This window comes from Catharus ustulatus, chromosome 3 (assembly GCF_009819885.2).
Source record: "Catharus ustulatus isolate bCatUst1 chromosome 3, bCatUst1.pri.v2, whole genome shotgun sequence".
Classification (NCBI taxonomy): Eukaryota; Metazoa; Chordata; class Aves; order Passeriformes; family Turdidae; genus Catharus; species Catharus ustulatus.
This window is the reverse complement of record NC_046223.1, coordinates 11,022,804-11,043,054: the sequence shown is the minus strand read 5'-3', so window position 1 is coordinate 11,043,054 and position 20,251 is coordinate 11,022,804. Positions and strand designations below refer to the sequence as shown.

Here is a 20,251-nt window from a genome sequence, read left to right as displayed (position 1 = left end):
AATTATCTGTGTCCATGGTGGCTACAAATGCAGAAAGGAGGAGCCACCTCCTACACTAGCCAGGAACAAATGCATATCTTCAGGAGGAAAGGACAAGCAACTTTTGCTAATCTCCACAGGCACTTTCCTCTCCCCACAGGATTAATCTGGAGTCTTGCCAAGGCAATGGTTAGACACAGGGTTTGGGAAATACTGTTACAGTTCAAAGATGCAGCACTAGCTAGACACTCAAGACACAGAACATACTGTTCAGGGCTTGGGTGTCTGCAGCCTTGCAAGCAAAGGAGTCTTTCTGAAAACTCTCTCAATTATTTCTTACAACTGTGTTTTTCTTGTCCATACTTTCTTTATGCCTAAAAATGGCAACAGAGAAAAAAAATGCAGCCAACAAGGCCACTTAGTCTACCCAAAGTTCTGAACGAAACCTCTGTTTGATGTTGTACCTTTCTGTAAACAGGTACATTTTAGCTTAGGGGTTTTACTTTGTTAAGTATTATGGGATTTGGGGAGATTTGAAAATAAGCTTACATAATTGGTTTATCCTATCAGTAATGTTGATAACTGCATACCTTCATTGGCTGGCAGACTAAACTTTGAGTTGTCATACATGAAATTAAACTAACAGTCAACAGAAAAACAGATGGGATTAATCTTTTATTGTTGTTATTCAGCATGAATCCTTAAATGTAACAAGAACTCAAGGTAAAAAGCTCTTGCTCTGCTTTGATTAAGACATTCAAATGCCTTCATCTTCACCCTAACACAGGCCAGACAGAGCTAAGTGAGGGTAGCTTGCAGGCCTCTCACTGACAACCTTTATTTAAAATCCTTCTGATGTCTGTTCATCAGAAGAAATTAGGATTAGACATCATCCCTATTATTTCAAACAGAAGCTCATAATTTGTATCATATGAGGTTACACTGCTACATTCCTATGAGGAGCCCAGGACAGATCAGTCTAATACGTTTTTGAAGAAGCAAAGAACTGTCTTTGAATGGTGAAATGATGTGATTTTTCCTAGCAGATTTTGAAAAAATTATAAAGGCCTTCATTCTGCTTAAAACATTAATCAGTGAATTCAAGAGGTCAAACTCTTAATAGTGGTAAAGCCAGTATGAAAATCAAGCATCCATGAAGTCCACAAACAGTAAGGAACCCAGCCTCTGCTTTACTGAGACAGGTACCCCTCTAGGTTTCAACAAACACAACACTTGCAAATTTTGAAGACCCATCTGTGAGTAAAAATGAGTCCAGATAGGAAACTTTATCTAGATTGTACAAAGCCAAAATTAGGAAATTATACCCAAGATTCAGCACAGTGTGGAAAATTTTCCATGCAATTCAAAGTTTTAATGATCAGTTGAATTTGTTTTCCTTCTCTCAATTTATTTTTCTCTTCTTCCTCTCTCTATACTCCTCCCCATTCTTCTTTTTGTTTTTTTTTAATTTTTTTTTGTGATTGCACTGTGCCTGCACTAACTTGGTAAACCTACCTATACTATTTAGAAACAGCCAACCTAAATAATGTAAAAAACTCTTAAATTCCACAGAGATGTTTCATTTTCAAGCTAAGAGGCAGCAACATTTAATTACTAGCAGGCTAATCCTGCAATCATCACTCACCACAACCACTTAACACATGGAGGGGTGCTAAATTGATTCTAAATAGCACTGTGTAATGACTGACAAACATAAAAAACAAACAAACAAGAAAGCAAAGCTGTTCAGATAAAGGAAGTGTTCTGAATTGTGGTGGAAAAGCATGAATTAAGTCTAAAATATCCACAATGGCAGGTAATTTAGATCTAGGTTGATTTCCAGGTGTACCAGAATGTTTCTCCCAAGTTTCACAGGCTGCTTACCACACCTATCAGTCACCTATGGATTTTTTTGTATGAGGTATTCTTCCATGGCTGGGAGGGTAGATGCACTAATTCATCAATATGATCCTTTTCATGAGACCAACCACAGTATGGATTGGCACTGATGAAGCAGCTCTCCAGTTTCTTCCTGAAAGCAAGCAAAAGGAGAGAGAACAGATATAATTTCAGGAGCTATAAATTCACCATTACCTATTTATATTCCATTTGCTATTGTGAAAAATAATTACAAATAATATTATTTGAGATAAGGTACTGAAATTATTTGTTCCTTTTACCTTAAGAAAAAAAGCTTTTCAAAGATCAACATCATACCTCAATCAAGAGCATCAAAACATCTTGTAGGGCAGAAAGACACAGGATTATTGTGTGTGATGGGATTTGAAGAAAAAAGAAATAATCAAAGCAACTACATTTGCTTTCCTCTCTGGTATCCATGAGACCTCCCTATAGAGGAGACAGCACACAAGGGAACAAGGGTGACAGCTTCTGCAGTGATGACTTTTCGCTGCTTTTTTTTGTTCTAATACTCTAGTTCAGAAAGCACAATGGGCTACTGTGCTTTCCACCAACACATAATTAACAATATCAGCGATCCCAGCCCTCCTTGTTAATTCAAAGCGATGTCTGATCTTTTCTAGAGTGTGCCCAGTGTAACACGTGGCGAATTGAATGAGCACCCCACTCTGAGCAGCTATTTTGAAAGGCACCCAGTTCTATAAAACTATGACACATTCTCCCCCAAATCCTGCTTTGACCAGTCATTCAGAATTGTGCAGAAAAAACATCTGCCCTATTTTAGTGGTTACATTTTATGCTATAAGTCATAAATCTCAAAGATTACTGGGGAGGATGCAGCCTATCTCAAATTAAGAGGACAAAGGGAAACTGCAGTGGCAACATGTACTGTTGCAATGTTCAGTGCAGGCACAGGAGCAGAGAGATCTAACAGCCCCTGGAAACATTTTGTATTCAGGGGTAAAACACAACCTGCCACAAATCTTTCTTATAAAAGCTAAAGCAATGCATCTTCATTTTCTTTTGGTGGGCAGTCACTGTAGAATGACAAAAAGAGCTAATGATACAAGCTGTGGACACTGCATTTAGTCCAGCTGTAGTTTTTTCAGTCCTGATAAACCCACTAAACTGAGTCAGAAATTATTCATTCTTCTCTATAACATTGCTCCGAAGCATTTGGCTGCAGAGAACTGAGATACTGGCCTAGGATAGTAAGATAGGAGAGAACATTCCAAGAAACTTCCAAATGTACCTTTATGCTTATTGCCATTTTGCCAAGTTCAAACCCGTTTCTCTTTCTCACTGGGCTCTATCCCAAAGGACAATCTGGCATGCATCCAGTCAGAGACAGGCCCTGAAAGAAATAACATGGGGCACATGCACTTTGTCATGTCTATTAAATATTTGAGTCAAAGTTGATGTTAATACCTACCACTTGCTTAATAACTAAGAGTGATAACAGGGAATGACAGGATAAAAATGCTGCCCTCTGCCCTTCATTGCATCTAGACAGGTATCAGAATCTCTCAGTACTTTAGACTCCTTCCCTTAGCTGAGCCAAAAGCTAGTTTTTATTCATTTTATTAATTTTAAACACAAAAAGTGTTCAAGACAGAGCTAACGTGGAGAAAATTATCCTCTTTTTTATAACAAGATCCTGTTGGCCTTTCCAAACAAATGGATGGTTCCATTTGGCAACAGTATCCTTAAGAATCCATTTATGTACATTTCTTAATTACTTTGTCATCATAGTTAACAGTTAATTATTAATAGTAGTTAGTTATTGTAGTTTACTTTTAAAAAAAGGAAGCAATTGATATAAAAATGGAGACTGAACCAACATAATGACCAATTTAAGTTTCATGTTCCCTGAAAGAGGACACAATCTGCTCATCCCTACTGACATCATCACAACCAGCTCATATAAAGATGTTCCCTCTCATTAGAGCAGCACTTGTATGGGCACTGTAATGCTTACAGAAATGTTAATTTGGCAGCAGTTTGCCTTCTAGAGTGAGCAGAAGTTGTTGTGTATAAAACCCAGGAACCGTAATGCCTTGGTTTCACTTTTGTTTCATGGTTGCAACACTACAACTGTGAAGCTGCAGGAGGAAAAGGCTCCATCTTGCTGTGATACAGAAGCCTTTGTAGAAAAGTTTACAAAATAGGTCTCCCAGGAATATATTCTGATTAAGGATGTGTCTTGGGGTACCATGCAAGATGCAACCAGAAGTATGTATTCTATCACCATCTATTAAAACCGAGTAGAGAAGTGTTTTTCATCTCTTCCATAACCCATCCCTCATAACTCTGGAAAGAATATCCTCTGTTAATAAGCCAGCTATTAAAAGCAGGTAGGGCAGTTTTCTTTGTTTCTTCCACAACCCATCCTCTCTCCAGAAAGATATCTTCTTTTAATAAGCCATTAAGTCCCACTGCATGACTGATAAAATTACATCATCCCATTGGGAGATGCTCCACCCAGAGGGAGGAGCCAAGGATTTCCTGCCTAGATAAAAATTGAGATTTGGAGCACCAACGCAGCCTTTTTCCACTAAATTCCCCCAAAAACCCCTAGGCCCATCTACACCACCACTAGACCTTCAGAAGAAAACTGCACCCTTCAACAGGACCACTGTTTCAACAGACCCACATCTGTCACTCCAGGAGGATGCAGCCACCATTTAATGGGACCGCTACCAACACCCTGACTGAGAGGGTGTCAGATTGTACTCTGACTCTGTCAGTACTTTGGTTTTTTGTATTGCTGTATTTTTATTTTAATTTTCCTAGTAAAGAACTGTATTCCTATTGCCGTATCTTTGCCTAAGAGTCCCTTTATTTAAAAATTATAATAATTCAGAAGGAGGGAGTTTACATTTTCCATTTCAAGAGAGGCTCCTGCCTTCCTTAGCAAATACCTGTCTTTTCAAACCTAAACAGAAGGGAAGAAAAACAATAGATGGGCTATAAATTTAACTGGATTGCCACAAATGTGCCACTTCAGAGGAATATACTCCTTTCAACGAGAAATTTAAATACCAGGGATTTTAAAGGTGTGTCTGTTCAATTCTGAAAAAAATCCCTACATTATGTCCAAGGGAAAAGTGCCCAAACAAAAAGGAGGCATTTGAAGTTGGGCTTTTGAACATGTATAAATGAAATGTATGAAAGGGAGTAAGGACAAATAAGGAATATCCATATTTTGTGGGTGTTCAGGATGTTTTGGGAGACCTGGAGATTCCTGGTGGGCTGCAATCACATGCCACTCCTTTTGCACTACGGATCACCTGCTGAAAAGACCTGAACTCATCTAGGTCCAGCTTGAGACAGATGGTGTTCTGCATGCAAAAAGCCACTCCTGTGTCAGTCTATATCAGCAGCTGGGGAAGAAAGAAAGGAAAGGGGAACTTTCAGTGGTTTGATTTATCTACTACATATAAAAAGAAAAGTCCTTTTGTTTTCTAAAGAATGCTGCTCTACAACTAGATAACAATGGATTGTAAATTACTGGATGTAAAGACAAAATTTTGATATGTTTATATTATACTGGTAATTTTTGCTGATTGCATGAAACAACAACAAAAAAAGCATCCTTTTTACTGACTTTTATACAGAACATTATCATATTCTGGCAGAACAAAGTACATCAGCCAAGAAACTGTCTCACAGTGAGTGATGTCTTGTATCTATGCCAATATTAGCTTTATGGACCAAGTAACAATATTATGTTAATAACTGCTGATTGCTATTTGTGTACCAGGCTGTTCCAATACCATGGTGATGAGCATGCTGTTGGTGTCTGGAACAGATGGACAGAACACAAGAGATCTTTGCCCTGATTTTTAGACAAATAGGATTACCTGTTTCATTAATAATGCTACATGAAAGCACAGACAAAACCACGGTTCTGTCTCTATCTCCAGTAGCTGACAGGAGGCATTGGATGCACAAAAAATTTACCCTGACTTTAAGGGAGAGCAAACCATTGGATTCCTTGTAAAGCCAATGCAGCTGCTTTATGCTGTTTAGAGTGGCAACAAAATTCACCATCTCATTGTCAGCAACAAAACTCCTTTGCAGCTCTCTTCAAAGGTGATACTTGAGGCTGGAGATGAGGCAATTGCCCATGTCCTATCCAGCACCACTGATTCCATATCTGCTGATTTAAACACCCCTTACAAAGAAGTCATCGCAACAGCTTTCTGACATTTGAGAAAACTGAAAGCAATGTGAGTGACACTTGACATCAATGTTTTGATATGACAAAGAAAGAGGACGAAAAGTACACTTCAGTTCCATGATGTTGTTTCTTAAGCCCTACCACCAGCACCAGATAGACACTCTATTCTTCACTCTCTTATTCTTCCACAGAAAAGAGGAAGAAAAAAACAAAGAGACAAAAGAAGGACATATTTTCACTCTAGGTTGTGCAGCTCTGTTTAGAATGAAGCCTGTGGTATTGGGGAAGAAATGATCTCACGACAATCTCATACACAGTAGATATGAGGCTGTGTACTATTTACAGACTGGTTATGAAGGAGTGAAAAAGCAGTTATGTGGGGAAGAGAACTTGGACAGAGCAATGAGACCATAACAGTAACAACTCCTTTCCTCAGTGAAAATTGAAAAGAGGAAACTGGAGTCCTGTTTTTGTGTAAGAGCTGTCAATTTCCCAGTGCTATCAGAAGCCAGTCATGTTTGGAAAGGAAATGACTATTCCTGCATAGCAAGGCTAGCAGGTGCCGATGACGTGAACAAATTTCCCAACCATTGATCTGTCAAGGGCACAAAACAAAAAGTGCAAATGGTTTTATGGACAATCATTCAGTTCCTGCCACTTCATCCATAGATTCTTGAAGCATTTGATTCAACTTTGCATCTAAAAAAGGTTTGAAATAAGGCCACCTACATAGGTGAGGTGTCACAGGAGCTTCCAGAGCGAGCACGACCCGACTCACGGTTCATGTCTCGGCACGAAAGGAGGAACAGTCATGAAAAATGCTGAAAGTCTGAAGAAACAAGATTTAGCAGCGTCTGCTGAACGTGTCAAGCAAGGTCAGCACTGTGGGCGGCTGCTCACTGTGGCATGCTGGCAGCCGGGCATCAAAGCCTCACAACTAAAAGGAGAAAACTTTCTGCTGTGCTTTTGCTCTTCATTTGCTTTTCACCTGCAAATAGCATCCATCTACATCTGTCCAAGGAATCACCTCGCACTGTCACAAACATAAAGAGATTTTGAGTTGGTCCCCATTCTCTTCTGAAATACAAAACTTGAGAAAATAACAGGAAATAGCAGAGCAAAGACAGTTTCCAAGAAGCACAGAGCCAAATCAGCACTCTGTTCTTAATGGGAACATTAAAAATCTCCTCTGCTGCTCTGTGGAGCAGGGTGAAATATAGTAGAGTTGCAGAGCTTTGCATTTGCAAATGTTGACTGCGTTTTCATTAGGTTCCAGTCACAAAAACAGGTTGGATAAGGTTGTTAGTGTTAATTTGAAAGCTAAGCAATGATAGCTGCACATACAAGACTGCATCCCTTTCTTCTTCTGAGGGATGAGTTCCTTTCTCCTGAAATGGGTATCAAAGATGGAGAGAAGGAATTATCTTCTGAATTGCCTCTTTCTCTTTATTGCCTACTGACCATTTGGTGAAAGAAGCTGGCTGGCCTTTAGAGGGTGGTTCATTTTACTTTTTCAATTACTTCTATTCTCTTCAATAAGAAAAGTGAACCTGTGTAATAAGAAAAGCAAAGCTTCTGAAAAGATTGTGAGACTCCATCTTTATTGTCTCAATAATTCAGTCTGTTCATTTTCATTAGGAAAAACCCAGAGTTTCCATGCTTTGTCACTAAAGTTTTAGCCTGGGTTCTAGAAGTTAAACTACATGCTTTCTAACTTCACTGTCTCCACAATTAACTTTCATATCTCCATTTAGAAAGAGGTACTGCTAAATGACTACCAGAAATTGGTCTGGAGTGAGGAGGTCATAATTCAGGGCATGAGATCAGAGACTAAAAATCTCTATATTCGAGGCTGTGTCAGCTTCAAGAGGGAAAAAATGGGGCAAGGAGGAAAGAAAAATAAAATTAAATGAAAGACTGCCCGGTAGCCTTCAGATTTCCTTAGATACCAGTGAAATATTCTTGGGCAACAGTTAATTTTTAAGCTGATAATATTCAAAATACTACCCAAGGAACGATGAAAATAGCATTGGAAAATGTGACCTGAGGTGCTGTGACTTACACTGAGCATGTTAAGAGGAAGACCACAGCTGCTTTGGGTATGGTCTCTGCTGTCAGGCACCAGAGTCACACTCCACACAGCGCTTGTGGTTAAAACTTATTTTAATGATACAGATACTTCCAGTATACAGTGGGAGTTTCAAAGAATGGCTATCCAGGATAGGATGAACATGTAGTAATACTTCTCATAAGCAGTCTCCCAGTCTCCAAGTTCCATAACAACTTGTTCCTCCTGCAGCCAGGAACACATACACATGTCTGCTCCCAGCGTTGCACAAACAAACCCCTTCTCTTCACACAATCAGAAGAACCAGTTTATTTGCATACTCCAATTAGTACAAAGATCCCCTCAAATTAATAATTTAGATTCAGGCAGTAGTAGTAGATAACCTGTTGGTATTAACAGAAAGAAGGCACTTAAGCTTCATGAAATCTAAAGGAGGCCTTGTACTGGAAGATAGCTCTTATTTCCCATACATACTCATAGATGATACACAAGGCTCAGTTCTAACCTGCTGGCAAACACTGTGTGCAGGAAAACGGCCTAAAGAGCCTGGAAAACCCACCATTATTGCCTTTCTTGGCCCTGGAGCTGATTCAGATGTTGGCTAAGGTTATGCAAGCACAGGTCTGAGCAGTCAAGATACCTGTACTGGTTTACAAGGCCAGGACTGCTCAGGCAGGAGTCACTCAAACACCACAGCCACACCACCTGTACCAGTTGTGAAAGTCATTTGGCAGGTTTGACATCACCCCAAATTCCTTACAGAGGGGAATACTGATCTCACTGCCTCGGTATTGTTCAATATTATAAACTGGGGCTGTTGGAAGAAGAGCTCATGCCCTGCAAACTGATTGACTATTAAAATTGGAAAAGTAAGACCAAGCAGGCAGGAATTTAATACAGAAGTCTGCTGCATCACAGAGTAATACAAGAAATAAAAACGAGGGATAGAAATTACAGTACATTCACGAATACAAGCTGCATGGAGTATAAGCCGCATATCCGGTGTGTTGACAACATTGATGTCTTTGTCAATAGATAAGCCGCACCCAGAATATTAGCCGCACTTTAGTTCGCTGCGAACTTTCACAAAGTCGTCATTTAGTAACACAATTGTGGGATCGCCGGGGCTTACTGGCTTACTGCTGACCTCGGAAACATTGTTTCCAAGTGAAAAAAGACACACCCTTTATTTACAAGCCAAAAAAGACAGGAACAATAGTGCGGTCATTTTGCGAGCATTCCCAATGGATCCGCGTTGCCTTTAAACAGCCGCTCAGCCGCGCGGGCAGGCAGCTGAGCTCCAAGCGGAGCCACATCTCCGTGCTGGCACAGGAGTGGCTGCTGTAGCCCTCGCAGCCCCGCGGGCCGAGCGGCCGCTCTGGCCCTCGCAGCCCCGCGGGCCGAGCCGCCGCTCTGGCCCTCGCAGCCCCGTGGGCTGAGCGGCCGCTCTAGCCCTCTCCCTGCGGGCTGAGCGGCTCCCCCAGCCCTCTCCCTGCGAGCCCAGCCAGCCCCGCAGCCGCACAAGACTGAAAACACTTTAAAAAGTACAGAGAAATATCACACACTTTTATCGAACTGCCAAGGTAACTCGCCGAGGTAACTCACCCCGATAACAACCCCCGCCCCTCAGTAACGCCGCCATCCACAGGCAGGCAATAAGCTGATTGGTTCATTGTCGGAACAACGGGAAACCATGGATTTCAAACTGTTTCGGCTCAGGACTGGACTGGTATGATACTAGGTAAGGGCAGATATCACATTTTTGTTCATAAATTAGCCACACCCAAATATTAGCCGCACTTCCGGGTTTCCACCAAAATTTTTGTCTAATTGCTGCGGCTTGTATTCGTGAAATTACTGTAACTTATTTAGATTTAAGAAGTATTTATTCCTGGATAGGAGCTGTGCTGTTAGACAACACGTCCTGGGGTGTACTGTACATATAGTACTTGTAGAAGCTCTACTACTTTCTAGAACCATAAGTTACAGTTAGTTTAATTGAAATATTCTTCTGTTACAAGCCCTACTGAAGGGCACATTTTTACTGAGAATTTCAGTGAGGCAAAGAAGGTTTTTTATCACCTATCTATACAGATTCTTCCATCCTAGTTATGTCAACAGATATTTTCTATTTGATAGAAAAATGTTTGCACTTGGCTAAGCACCTAGATAAAGCCCTTTTGTTTTCTGCAGTCAAGACATATCTTTTCTTACAGGCTATGACATAATCTACATGAAACCCACCTTTCTTTCTTACCAAGACTGATACAAGGTATACATTCCCTGTGTAAAATAAAAAGGTACATATTCTCTGTATAGAAAAAATTTTTATCTGGTGCTAATAATCATGAGGTAGGTTATTCAAGCCCATGCCTGGAGCTAAATGAAATTTTCAGAGACAGAGAGGACATGCGCACAGAACAGTTCTTCTGATGGGTTCCTCTTTCATTTTCCATTTTAAGCTTTTGTGTTTTTTCCCTGGGACAGAAGTATAACTTGTCACTACCAGACATTTCAGCTACATGTTCTCAAATAGTCAAAGGAGGATTATTTTTCAAGTCCACCAAAGCACTAGCAAAACAATGGAGTTCTTACCTACCTAGATGGAAATCAAAGATATAGATGTTGATAACAACTACAGAAAATTGTTCTGGTACATAAAATATGCCTATTAAACTTGACCTACATGTTCAGGTAGATTGCTTTGTGCACCTGCTACTGGATTTTGTTTTCTCATTCATCCCCACTAGACAAATATATATAATTTTGGAGTGACAAGCAAAATTAATTGTATCAGTAATACCGACTTAAGAAACAGTTGAAGAAATGCAATCTACGTATAGATATAGACCAACTCCTGGAATTCTAGCACATTTTCAACTAATGAATAACCAGGTTCCAAATAAATGCCAACAAGACCCACAAGAGTATAATATTGTAAACCTGTCCCTCAGTTCTCTATAAAACAGGGCTTTAAGATGAAAGCAGGTTTAAGTTTAGAAAGCTGCTTCCATTTGCCCTTTCTATGTCCCATTGAGGTGACCTTGCCAGTGCTGGAAATCACCAAACATGAAGGAAGTGCCTTCTCCAACTGTTCTGATTCCCTAAGGAAAAAAAGGCCTTTGTCATCATATTTTGCGTGTGAGTGCCTATTCTGCTGTCTTCACTTCCTCTTAGAGTAACTTTTGAATCCAGTGCTGATTTTCAACTAAATTTGAAAATGAATCACAGGTTGCAAGACACAAAATCATCCCAAGTTTAGTGAAAATAGGCAGCCAGCTGGGAAAAAGAGGAGATCCAGATGGTGTCTCCAGCAATGCAAAAGTGTAGTAAAAGCCTCATTCTTACTAGGCATCAGACAATCCATCTAAGACAAAGACCATACAGGCCACAGGGAGAACTTCCACAAACCCATTGGAAAACAGGCTTCAATTATTCCATTGCTCATGGACTTCTTCTCATTTCTCTTAGACTTTTCTACCCCACACATGGCTAAGGTTCCCTAAAAATCTGTTCATGCCATTCACAGTCCAAACTATACTCTAAGAATAGATCTCCTTAGTGCTCCAAACCACTAAATAGTTCTTCAAGTACCTTTTCCACTTATCTACAGTTTTTCTTGGTATAAGAAGCCATTTTCACATGTGGGCCAATTTATAATGTGGCTCTGCTCTGGAACTGGTTTGTAAAAGCATATGAGTCAATGTTTTTCTTTCTGTTTGTTGAGCTCAGATATTCAAATCCCCAAAGGGTATTCACTCACCTTTTGTGCAGGCAGAAGTCCTGCCCATGATGCCATATTGCTTGTGAATTACCAAAAGGGCTTCAGGCTATGCAGAGGTGGTTTCTTCTACATCTAGCAGTGCCAGTGGATGAGATTAACCAGCTCAGAAGTTCCTGAGCGCTTTTCAGGGTACTAATAGAAGTCCATGGCAGTGCTGCTAATTCAGGTGAGGCAGAGCAAGCTGCCATACCTGAGACCAAGATTTTAAACTGCTTAAATTGATACACCTATTTGTGCTTAGTATGAATTAGGGAGAACCCATACAAACTTATCCATGATAGGCCAGTTTGTAGCAGGTAGAAGCATCCATGTGGCTGCGGATGGAAAACCTCTTTCCTCTGCACAGCTGAATCTAGAACAAAACATCTCTCCATGTCCCAATCCAGCCAAGGCTGCAGCTACTGTTGTTCCAAGAAAGCAACAATCAGAAAGAGAGCCCTTAAGATGCCAAAACTACCTACTCAAAAAAGAAAACCATATTTCTCCAGCAATACAGACATGATAAGGCCAAAGTTTATTGCACTTCCTCATAGAACAAAATGCTTTTTGGTACATTTTCCAATCCCATAAATGCTATGAAGGAGTGAAAATTAAATTATTGCACAGAACAACTGTTATGACTCAGCCTGCAACATAAAGTAGTGATCAGTACTGATCATCTGTATCAAGCACATTCTTTCAGTTTCAGTGGCCTTTAAAAAAAAACTCACACAAAAAGGGAGGTACTCATCTTAACTCCAAATAAATATCAATATTTTTTTGTATTTTGATATTCAAAACTTGACATGTATCTCCTACTTTAACAAGTACCTTAATACTAGAAGGTAGCAGTAGGCTCTCTTTCCTTCCCTCAGCCATCCACTTCCATAAAATTGCTGGGAAGCTGGAAGAATGAATCTCCTGTTTCTCTTTCACATGAAGTGAAATGGCCAGTGGGGTTCCATGTTTTTAGTGTGGCATGTTTAGTGTTGGAATAGGCAGAGAATGATAATACAAGCCTTATTTATTTAGGGAATCTGGCTCAAAAAATCATCCCCCAACTACTTTTTGTACTAAAAAGACAACTATTAACTCCCTGATCTGCCTGCCTGTGACAGACAAAGGAAGTGAAGAAATAAAACAAGTAAGTGATGGTGTTAACTGGGAATAAATTACTTTTGGTAGTTAGATGGTGGAGAAGTCTCTAAGGAAATGTAATCACCACACCCTGACGGTATTAAAGGATTGTGTTATGCCATGGCTGGGTGACTGCTTATGCAAACTTAAGGAAATATTTGCTTAATAAAAAGATTAAACAGAAGGCTCCCTGACAATGTCTACTGTGCCTAACAGAACCAGACTGTCACAGAAAATGTGGTCGCTCATTCAGATCCATCCAGGCAAACTATGGTGTCTGCATGCAGCAGGCAGATCTGTGCATGCACAGGTTAACTGCAAGCCACAGGGGAGAAAGAGGAAAATGCTAATTTTTTCCTACAGACTGTGACAAAAAACAAGCTCAGAAAATTAGTTCTGTTATGGACTTACATGCGTGTGTACTTTCCAGGCAGAGCAGAATTGCAACCTGTTCTATTTGAAGGATTTGTTGCTTATCAAACTTACAAGTGAAGACTTTTCACATGCATCTGAAAGAAAAAATTGTAACTTGAAATTTGGCCCAAAATACATATTTTTTAAATGTGGAGCTGTAGGGAAAAAAATCAATCAATACATACACAAAATTTACAATAATAAAATTTACAAGTATAATTCCTAGTATGAATATCCAGTAGAAATGAATAATGCTGCAGAACTCTCTTGGTTACATTTTTTACCAGTGAATGGTACTGTTCACATTCTTCAAAAAGATTAGAAGTGGGAGGTTGCATCGAGTTACTCTGATTAATTTAATCTTTTTTTTGTCTTTTTCCAACTAAGCATTTTCACAGGGGAAAAACAATGATGTCATCAAGTTCCTCTCTCTGCTGAGACTGTGTAGTTGCAGGGTTTTCTGCTGATTTATACATTAGAAAATTTTAGTGATATTGCTAATAAAAGCATGTTATCTTGCCATTACTGTGTCTCAGTTCATGAGGGAAATAGGAGTACCTCATAACCTGCTTGTACCCCTCAGTTAAGGGATGAGCCCAGTGTTCCAGGATACCAAAAAGGAGACCAAGAATAAGGCACAACTTTTATTTGAATAAATCAGCCCCATATTTTATCAGTTATTCTTGTCTGCAACATGATTTTCCTAGTTAGAAGAAACAGACCCAGATGAGAATGACACAGATTAAATTCTGCCTTTGCAGTATGTTGCAGTCTTTCCTGCTACAACTACTGATCCAAATATTTTTAAAAAATCTAGGAAAACTCATACAGTTTTGCATTAAAAGTATTAATTAACTACATTTTTAATTACCAGGCAAAAAGGACAACGCTAGTTGTTGCCATCTTCGCTATCCAGGCTGCTTGTCGTTGTGATGTGTAAGAAAGAGGGCTGAGATGCTGAGTTATTTGTGCCCAGCTGGCTCCATTTGGATCTGATTTTAAGCAGAGACAGCCGTGCGTTGCTACTCAAGGCTGCCACCTCCTGTCTCAAATCTCCACTCCCTCACAGGCTGCTTTGTAAACTTATCAGGGTGTTCCTCCCAACACCAGCTTTGATTCTAAAGCTAATTCTGCGTAGAAAGGATGTTTCCTCAAAAATAACCAGAAACAAATATTTACGTAAGTTACACGAACTAGAGAACCGTGAAATATGTTGTATCCATCTTAAAACAGCTATTGATTTTCATAGATATCCAAAGCTATGACACCTAATTAAAATAATAATAATAAAAAGACTGTTTCCTTCTGAAGCAGCACTATGCTGTGTGTCACTGTTCTGCATCTCAGCACAAGGCCTATCCATCTTATTATGTACATTAATCAACTGCCAGATAAAAATACATTACTGAATCTGAAATGTGCTACTGCATTTATAAACTGTTGATTAAAGAGAGGAAGGCTGCATTTTCCCCTCAAGTATTAATACTAATTTAAAGTACAAGTGGCATCAAAACTGCCAAAGTTGAGAAATCATAGGGCAGTCTTATGCTTTGCACACTCAGCTGTCTGACAGTTATTTGCTTCTAATCAATCAGGTGACAACCTCACAATCTTGTATTCACATTTGAGAGTTTCTCTTCATGAGCCTGGCTGCTGGAATCCGAGTGAATGCACCTTCTGCTCTTACTATCTAGCCTGAGCCATCAGTATCAATACCAAATCAAGAAGCAGAAAAATTCTCATGCAAACGTTTTAAATACATGCAATGTTCACCTGCAAAATACAAAAAAACTAAACAAAACAAACCCACCCCCACCCTCCCCCATCCCCCACAAGCTATATTTTCTTTCCTTCTTGTTTGTCTTATTCAATTTGAACTTCAGGGAAAATAATCTCTACAAAGTTGCTAGTTGAAAGTTTGTGATATTGAGTGTGACAAGAAAAGAGGTTTTCCTTGATTTTAAGCTAGTGGTGCATCCACATATTTGAGCTACTTCCCCATTTTCATTCTCAATCTTAGTAAGTTTTTGACATGGCTAAAAAAAAGTTTTTAAAATACCAAGTCTTTTGAGAAAAAGTGAAAGGTGCAATTCAAACTCCCAGCAATAACAGATATTGATAATTTGTATGCCTTCTGAAAAAGCTCCTTAATGAAACACATTGCACTGCATTCCGAAATGTCTCTCTCATTTAGTCAAACTCTTAGCACTCACAGAGATGAGGCATCCACAGCTTCTCTGGGCAGCCTGTGCCAGTGTCTAATCACCTTTGTAATAAAAAATGTCTTTCTTATGTCCAGTCTAAACTTGCCCTCTCCATTTAAAACCATTTACCCTCGTCCTGTCACGGCAGCTCTTGCCACTTTTGTTATAAAGCCCCCTTCTAGTACTGAAAAGCCAAAATAAAGTCTCCCCAGAACCTTCTCTTCTCCAGGCTGAACAACCCCAGCTCACTCAGCCTGCCTTCATAGGAAAAATGGAAAACCATACTGCTTTCTAATATGTACAGTTTTTTACAGCAACCACAGATACTCTCATGAAAAAAAGTATTTGGTAAGAACTGATTTTAGAAGTGCAGAAAACAGATAAAGAATGGGGGGAAAAAATCCACTAATCAATTAATTAAAAGTAGTATTTACCTGCAGGGGGCTTAACTTCACTATACTAAAGAATGAATTTATTTGAAACCACTTTCTTTGGAAATTTGAGATGCAAATTTACTTCAGCTACCAGAATTCAGCAAATTACATCAAAACACTGTTTTGCATGTGCTGTGGATGAGTTTTGAAAACTGTTTTTATTCTCTTAACAAGTCAGTATTCAAGCTCACAGTACTAAAAAAAAAAAATCAATGTTAATGCACAGGACTTAGGCATCAGATGATTTAGATTCTAGTCTTAACTCTGTCTCAGACTTCCCCTATGAGATCATCACTTACAATTATCTTTCAGAATTGGCATCTAATTTTGGATAACCCAGCTTTGCCTGCCAGACTTTAATATCTGGAACCCAATTTTCAGAAAATGGTTTCATTCACTTCAGTTGGTATAAAAATAACCTGAAATCTCTGGAAATCAGGTTTCTGAAACTCTGAAATTCCATTTGGTGCCATTTATATCTCTGGAAATTGGCCTCAAAATGTTATCATTGACGTAAGTGAAGAATTCAGAGGTATTAATACCTTGCATCCGCTGCACATGCCTAAACAGCTACAAAATATTTAGGGCAGTGGAGAACAGGGTCCAGAGAGAGCATCCAGGGGTTTCCCATGAGTCCAGTGTCCAACACATCTCATCTGCACATTTCACTGCTTCATCCTAAGGTCTCAGAAATTAAATTGTTTAAAATAAAAAGCAAAGCTATGAAGGCAGATTTTCTTTATCATAAAACTATTTGTGGCCCCTAAATTTTAGTGAAATCATCACAAGTGTATGCCCTGCATGGCTCTGGGCTTTTGTGACAAAGCATCATCACATCTACAGTGGTCAAAATTCATGATGATTTGCAGTGTCTGAACTCTATAAGATAACATTGTTTGAGTTTTAAGAGATTTGAATGGCAGATGGGACATATGCTAGAGACACTACATGAAATGGAATTTTTGTTGAATTTAAAACACAAAGTTTTAAACCTGTACAATGTGTTATGTTTATCTGGAAATGTGCCAACAAAAATAAAGTTCATACTCTGTACCCCTGTGGCACTAAAAAAGAAAAACATTTTGTCCACCCTGTGAAGAAATGTTTGTGAAAAATATCCAACAAGAAAAACCTCTCCTCATAGTATTTTAATTATAGCCAAATATCTCACTCAAGAATCCTCATGTAGCCTACACTGGATCATACCATCTGTGTGAAGATGTTTTCGCAATTATGCCAGTACTTCAGCTCAGATGACTCAGAATGGGTGGTGCTTATGGGGAGGAGAATCCAAACCCTTTTGTCCTTCACAGAAATCCAGGCCTGCTCGGCACTCTCACTCTGGTGCAGTTTGACAACCAAGTTGTCTTTTCTTAGCAGAAAAATTCTGCTGCTTTGACTCCCATGGCCACACTGTCTCTGGCACCTGAGTGTGGGTGGCTTTGATAAGCAGGAAAGTGAGATATTCAGGATCGGGTGAAGGTCACAGTTCCTTGATGCTAATGAGGTAGTCACACCACGTTGAAGGTGTGCCTGTTGAGGGCTGCCCTTTAAACCATGATCTATTCATTAGTATCCAGACTGGGTTTAACTTACTACAGCCACAGTTTGATAAATCCAGAAAACAATCAGTGTTTAGTCAGGGGATACTTTCTGTGAATATTTCTAGTCTTCTGTTTCTGGCAAAGTAATGAAATAAATCCAAGACAAAGGTAAAATGCCTCAATAAGAAACTAAGCAGATTATTGAAAAGATTAATGCTAGTTTTCAGGTGGAATGTCTTTCTCCTGCCCTGTCAATACAACATGGGAACAAGCCTCATCAGCATAGGAATGAACTGGCATCAGTTTCTCCAGTGAGCCAGAGTTTTACAGGTCCAAATTCCATACACCTACTCTGGGAGTGAGGGCTCTGTGGGGAGTGGAGGTGGGATTAAGAAACACAGTGTTTGCTTTGCTGCAAGCAAGATATCACTAGATCCTCCTTTCTCTTCTATACTGAGCAGAGCTATAGGACAGCTGTTGCAATAACTCATTTCCCCTTTTAATTCTGAATATTTCCTGCCTCTGTTTATATGCCTACACATTAGGATAAGCACAGAGCACTTAATTGGCAAGTCCATAAAAGTCTATCAAACTCAGAATAAGAGAGAGGTAGTACCTCCTCTGATAAGCTTCAGCGTTCTGCTTAGTCACCATACTTTTATTATCTTCTATCACGATGTCTTACTCACTCAAAAAAGTCACAGCAAGTCACACCACCTTCTCCTGTTAGGAAACTGTGGATAGTTTTTCTTTCTACAGACACTGCTTTTTTTTTTTTTAATCTTTAAAACAAGAAGTAATATCTCAGTTCAGCTAAATTGGTAAAATAAGTTCTAAGAGAGATGTCTGTTCAAATCACACTATACTTCCTCTCCTGCACTGTCCATGACATTTAATGAAATACAAAAAATACTTTATGGCTATCCAGCAGCTAACAACAACAACAGTTGGTAGTAACAACAGTGGTGAATTTATTGACTATACCATGCAGGATGTAAGTTCTGCTACCTCAGGTACAGAACCTGTACCCTTTTGATATGAAATCTTTATGCTGGGCTATAAATAGCAAGTTAATAATTTATATTTGCCAGACTTCAGTATCACTGTATCTGGAGAGAGTTGGATTACACTGTAAATTCTGATGGCAATTATCAAACTAACTCTTTGTCATACAGCATTTTCTTTAACTGATAGCCTAAATTCCTGACAGGAAAAGGCCAATCTGATAAAAGTCACAAAACATTATTAAAAAGGAGTTACATGTTATATTTGACCTATTTAATGATCTAGTGACTATCTAACTTCAGAAAAGTTAGTGAAGAAAGTTTGCTGCTTTTTTACTTCATCACTTCTGTATTAAAATATGGTTTGCCTTGGAGCAGAGTAAATGTTGCCACCACTGTACATGAGGAGGCACAGCTGTCTGACAAATAATTTGAACCTAAAAGGAAACATTTCTCACTAAGATATTGCAGATGCTTTATCCACAAGCATTAGTATGAGATGGCATGATACCATATCCAGCTTTGAGGGACTAAGGCACAGGCTGGTTAAGTGCTATGTCCAGAATTACCCAGCAAGTCCAACAGCAGAGTAGGAAACAGGGCGTAGTTCCCCTAGTGAGCCCTCTATGCTGGGTTCAACAAGCTGAGGGATTTAAAACACACAGATTAATTAATTTTTCTGGACAAAGAGCAGGCTTTTAAGGCAATTGCTTTATGCATCTGGCTTCAACCAGCAATGTAAACCGTGCCATGCTCTGAAAAGCAGATTAAAATAAGATCATTAACCATATGTATATTAGAAAGCAATCCGTACCCAGGTAAAGCTGTGCAGGATATCCTTCCATCACAGCTGCATGCCACTGGATTGCTCCATGTTTGTTTCCATAGCCTCTTCGTCCTACTAGGTATGACAACCCTGTTGTTTCCTCATTCTCAATATCTGGGTGTGATTAAAGTTTAAAAAAGTCAAATATTATGGCCTTTATTCTGGTATTTTTAAAATTTCTGATTGTTCTCACTATTCTGTAAAATTAAAGGTAGAAAAAATTGCAACCATAAAGATACACATATAGATTCTCCTATCCATATGTGATAGGAGAAATGGGCTTAAAGTCTTTACAAAAGACTCGATCTGAAAGGATCTGCCCAGTTCTGGAAGAATGGGTGTGGGGGTCTTTACCAACATCAAGCCGTGCAAGTTTGTTGCAGAGCAAAGCACAGCCTGAACGTCTGAACTTTGGGGAAAAATGCACAGACCTAAAGAATTATGAATTTTAACTTCTCCACGCAGGGTGTGCGAATGGTTAATTTTAATGGTCTTGCAATGCATTATGAGGGGGGGGATACATGTTCAAGGGGGATATGCGGTAGATGGTTCGGGAAGGCTGTACCTGGAGTAGGGCAACATGTGTCCCCCAAGAAGTCGAGAGAAATCCCACAGGGATATGGCTCAGTGGGCTCTCTCCCTTTATACGAATAAAGTTGATTTTTGCAGGACTCCTCTGTCTCCGTGGACAGTGGCCTTTCACAGCGTGATTTTCCACACAATATGTAATTCTCTTAAGTACACAACCCCTCTCGTGGTCATACTGTGTGATACC

The 20,251-nt window shown here is 39.4% G+C and overlaps 1 long non-coding RNA gene across 1 annotated transcript; it reads right to left on the bottom strand.

Moving 5' to 3' along the window:
• Nucleotides 1-658: 658 nt before the first annotated feature.
• On the bottom strand, nt 659-14,442 carry LOC116994119. The gene is made up of 4 exons (XR_004417416.1): nt 14,336-14,442; nt 13,462-13,559; nt 3,152-3,253; nt 659-2,011 (listed from the first exon to the last, which is right to left on the bottom strand). It is a non-coding gene; the product is annotated as an uncharacterized LOC116994119 (long non-coding RNA).
• Between the last annotated feature and the right edge of the window lie 5,809 nt (nt 14,443-20,251).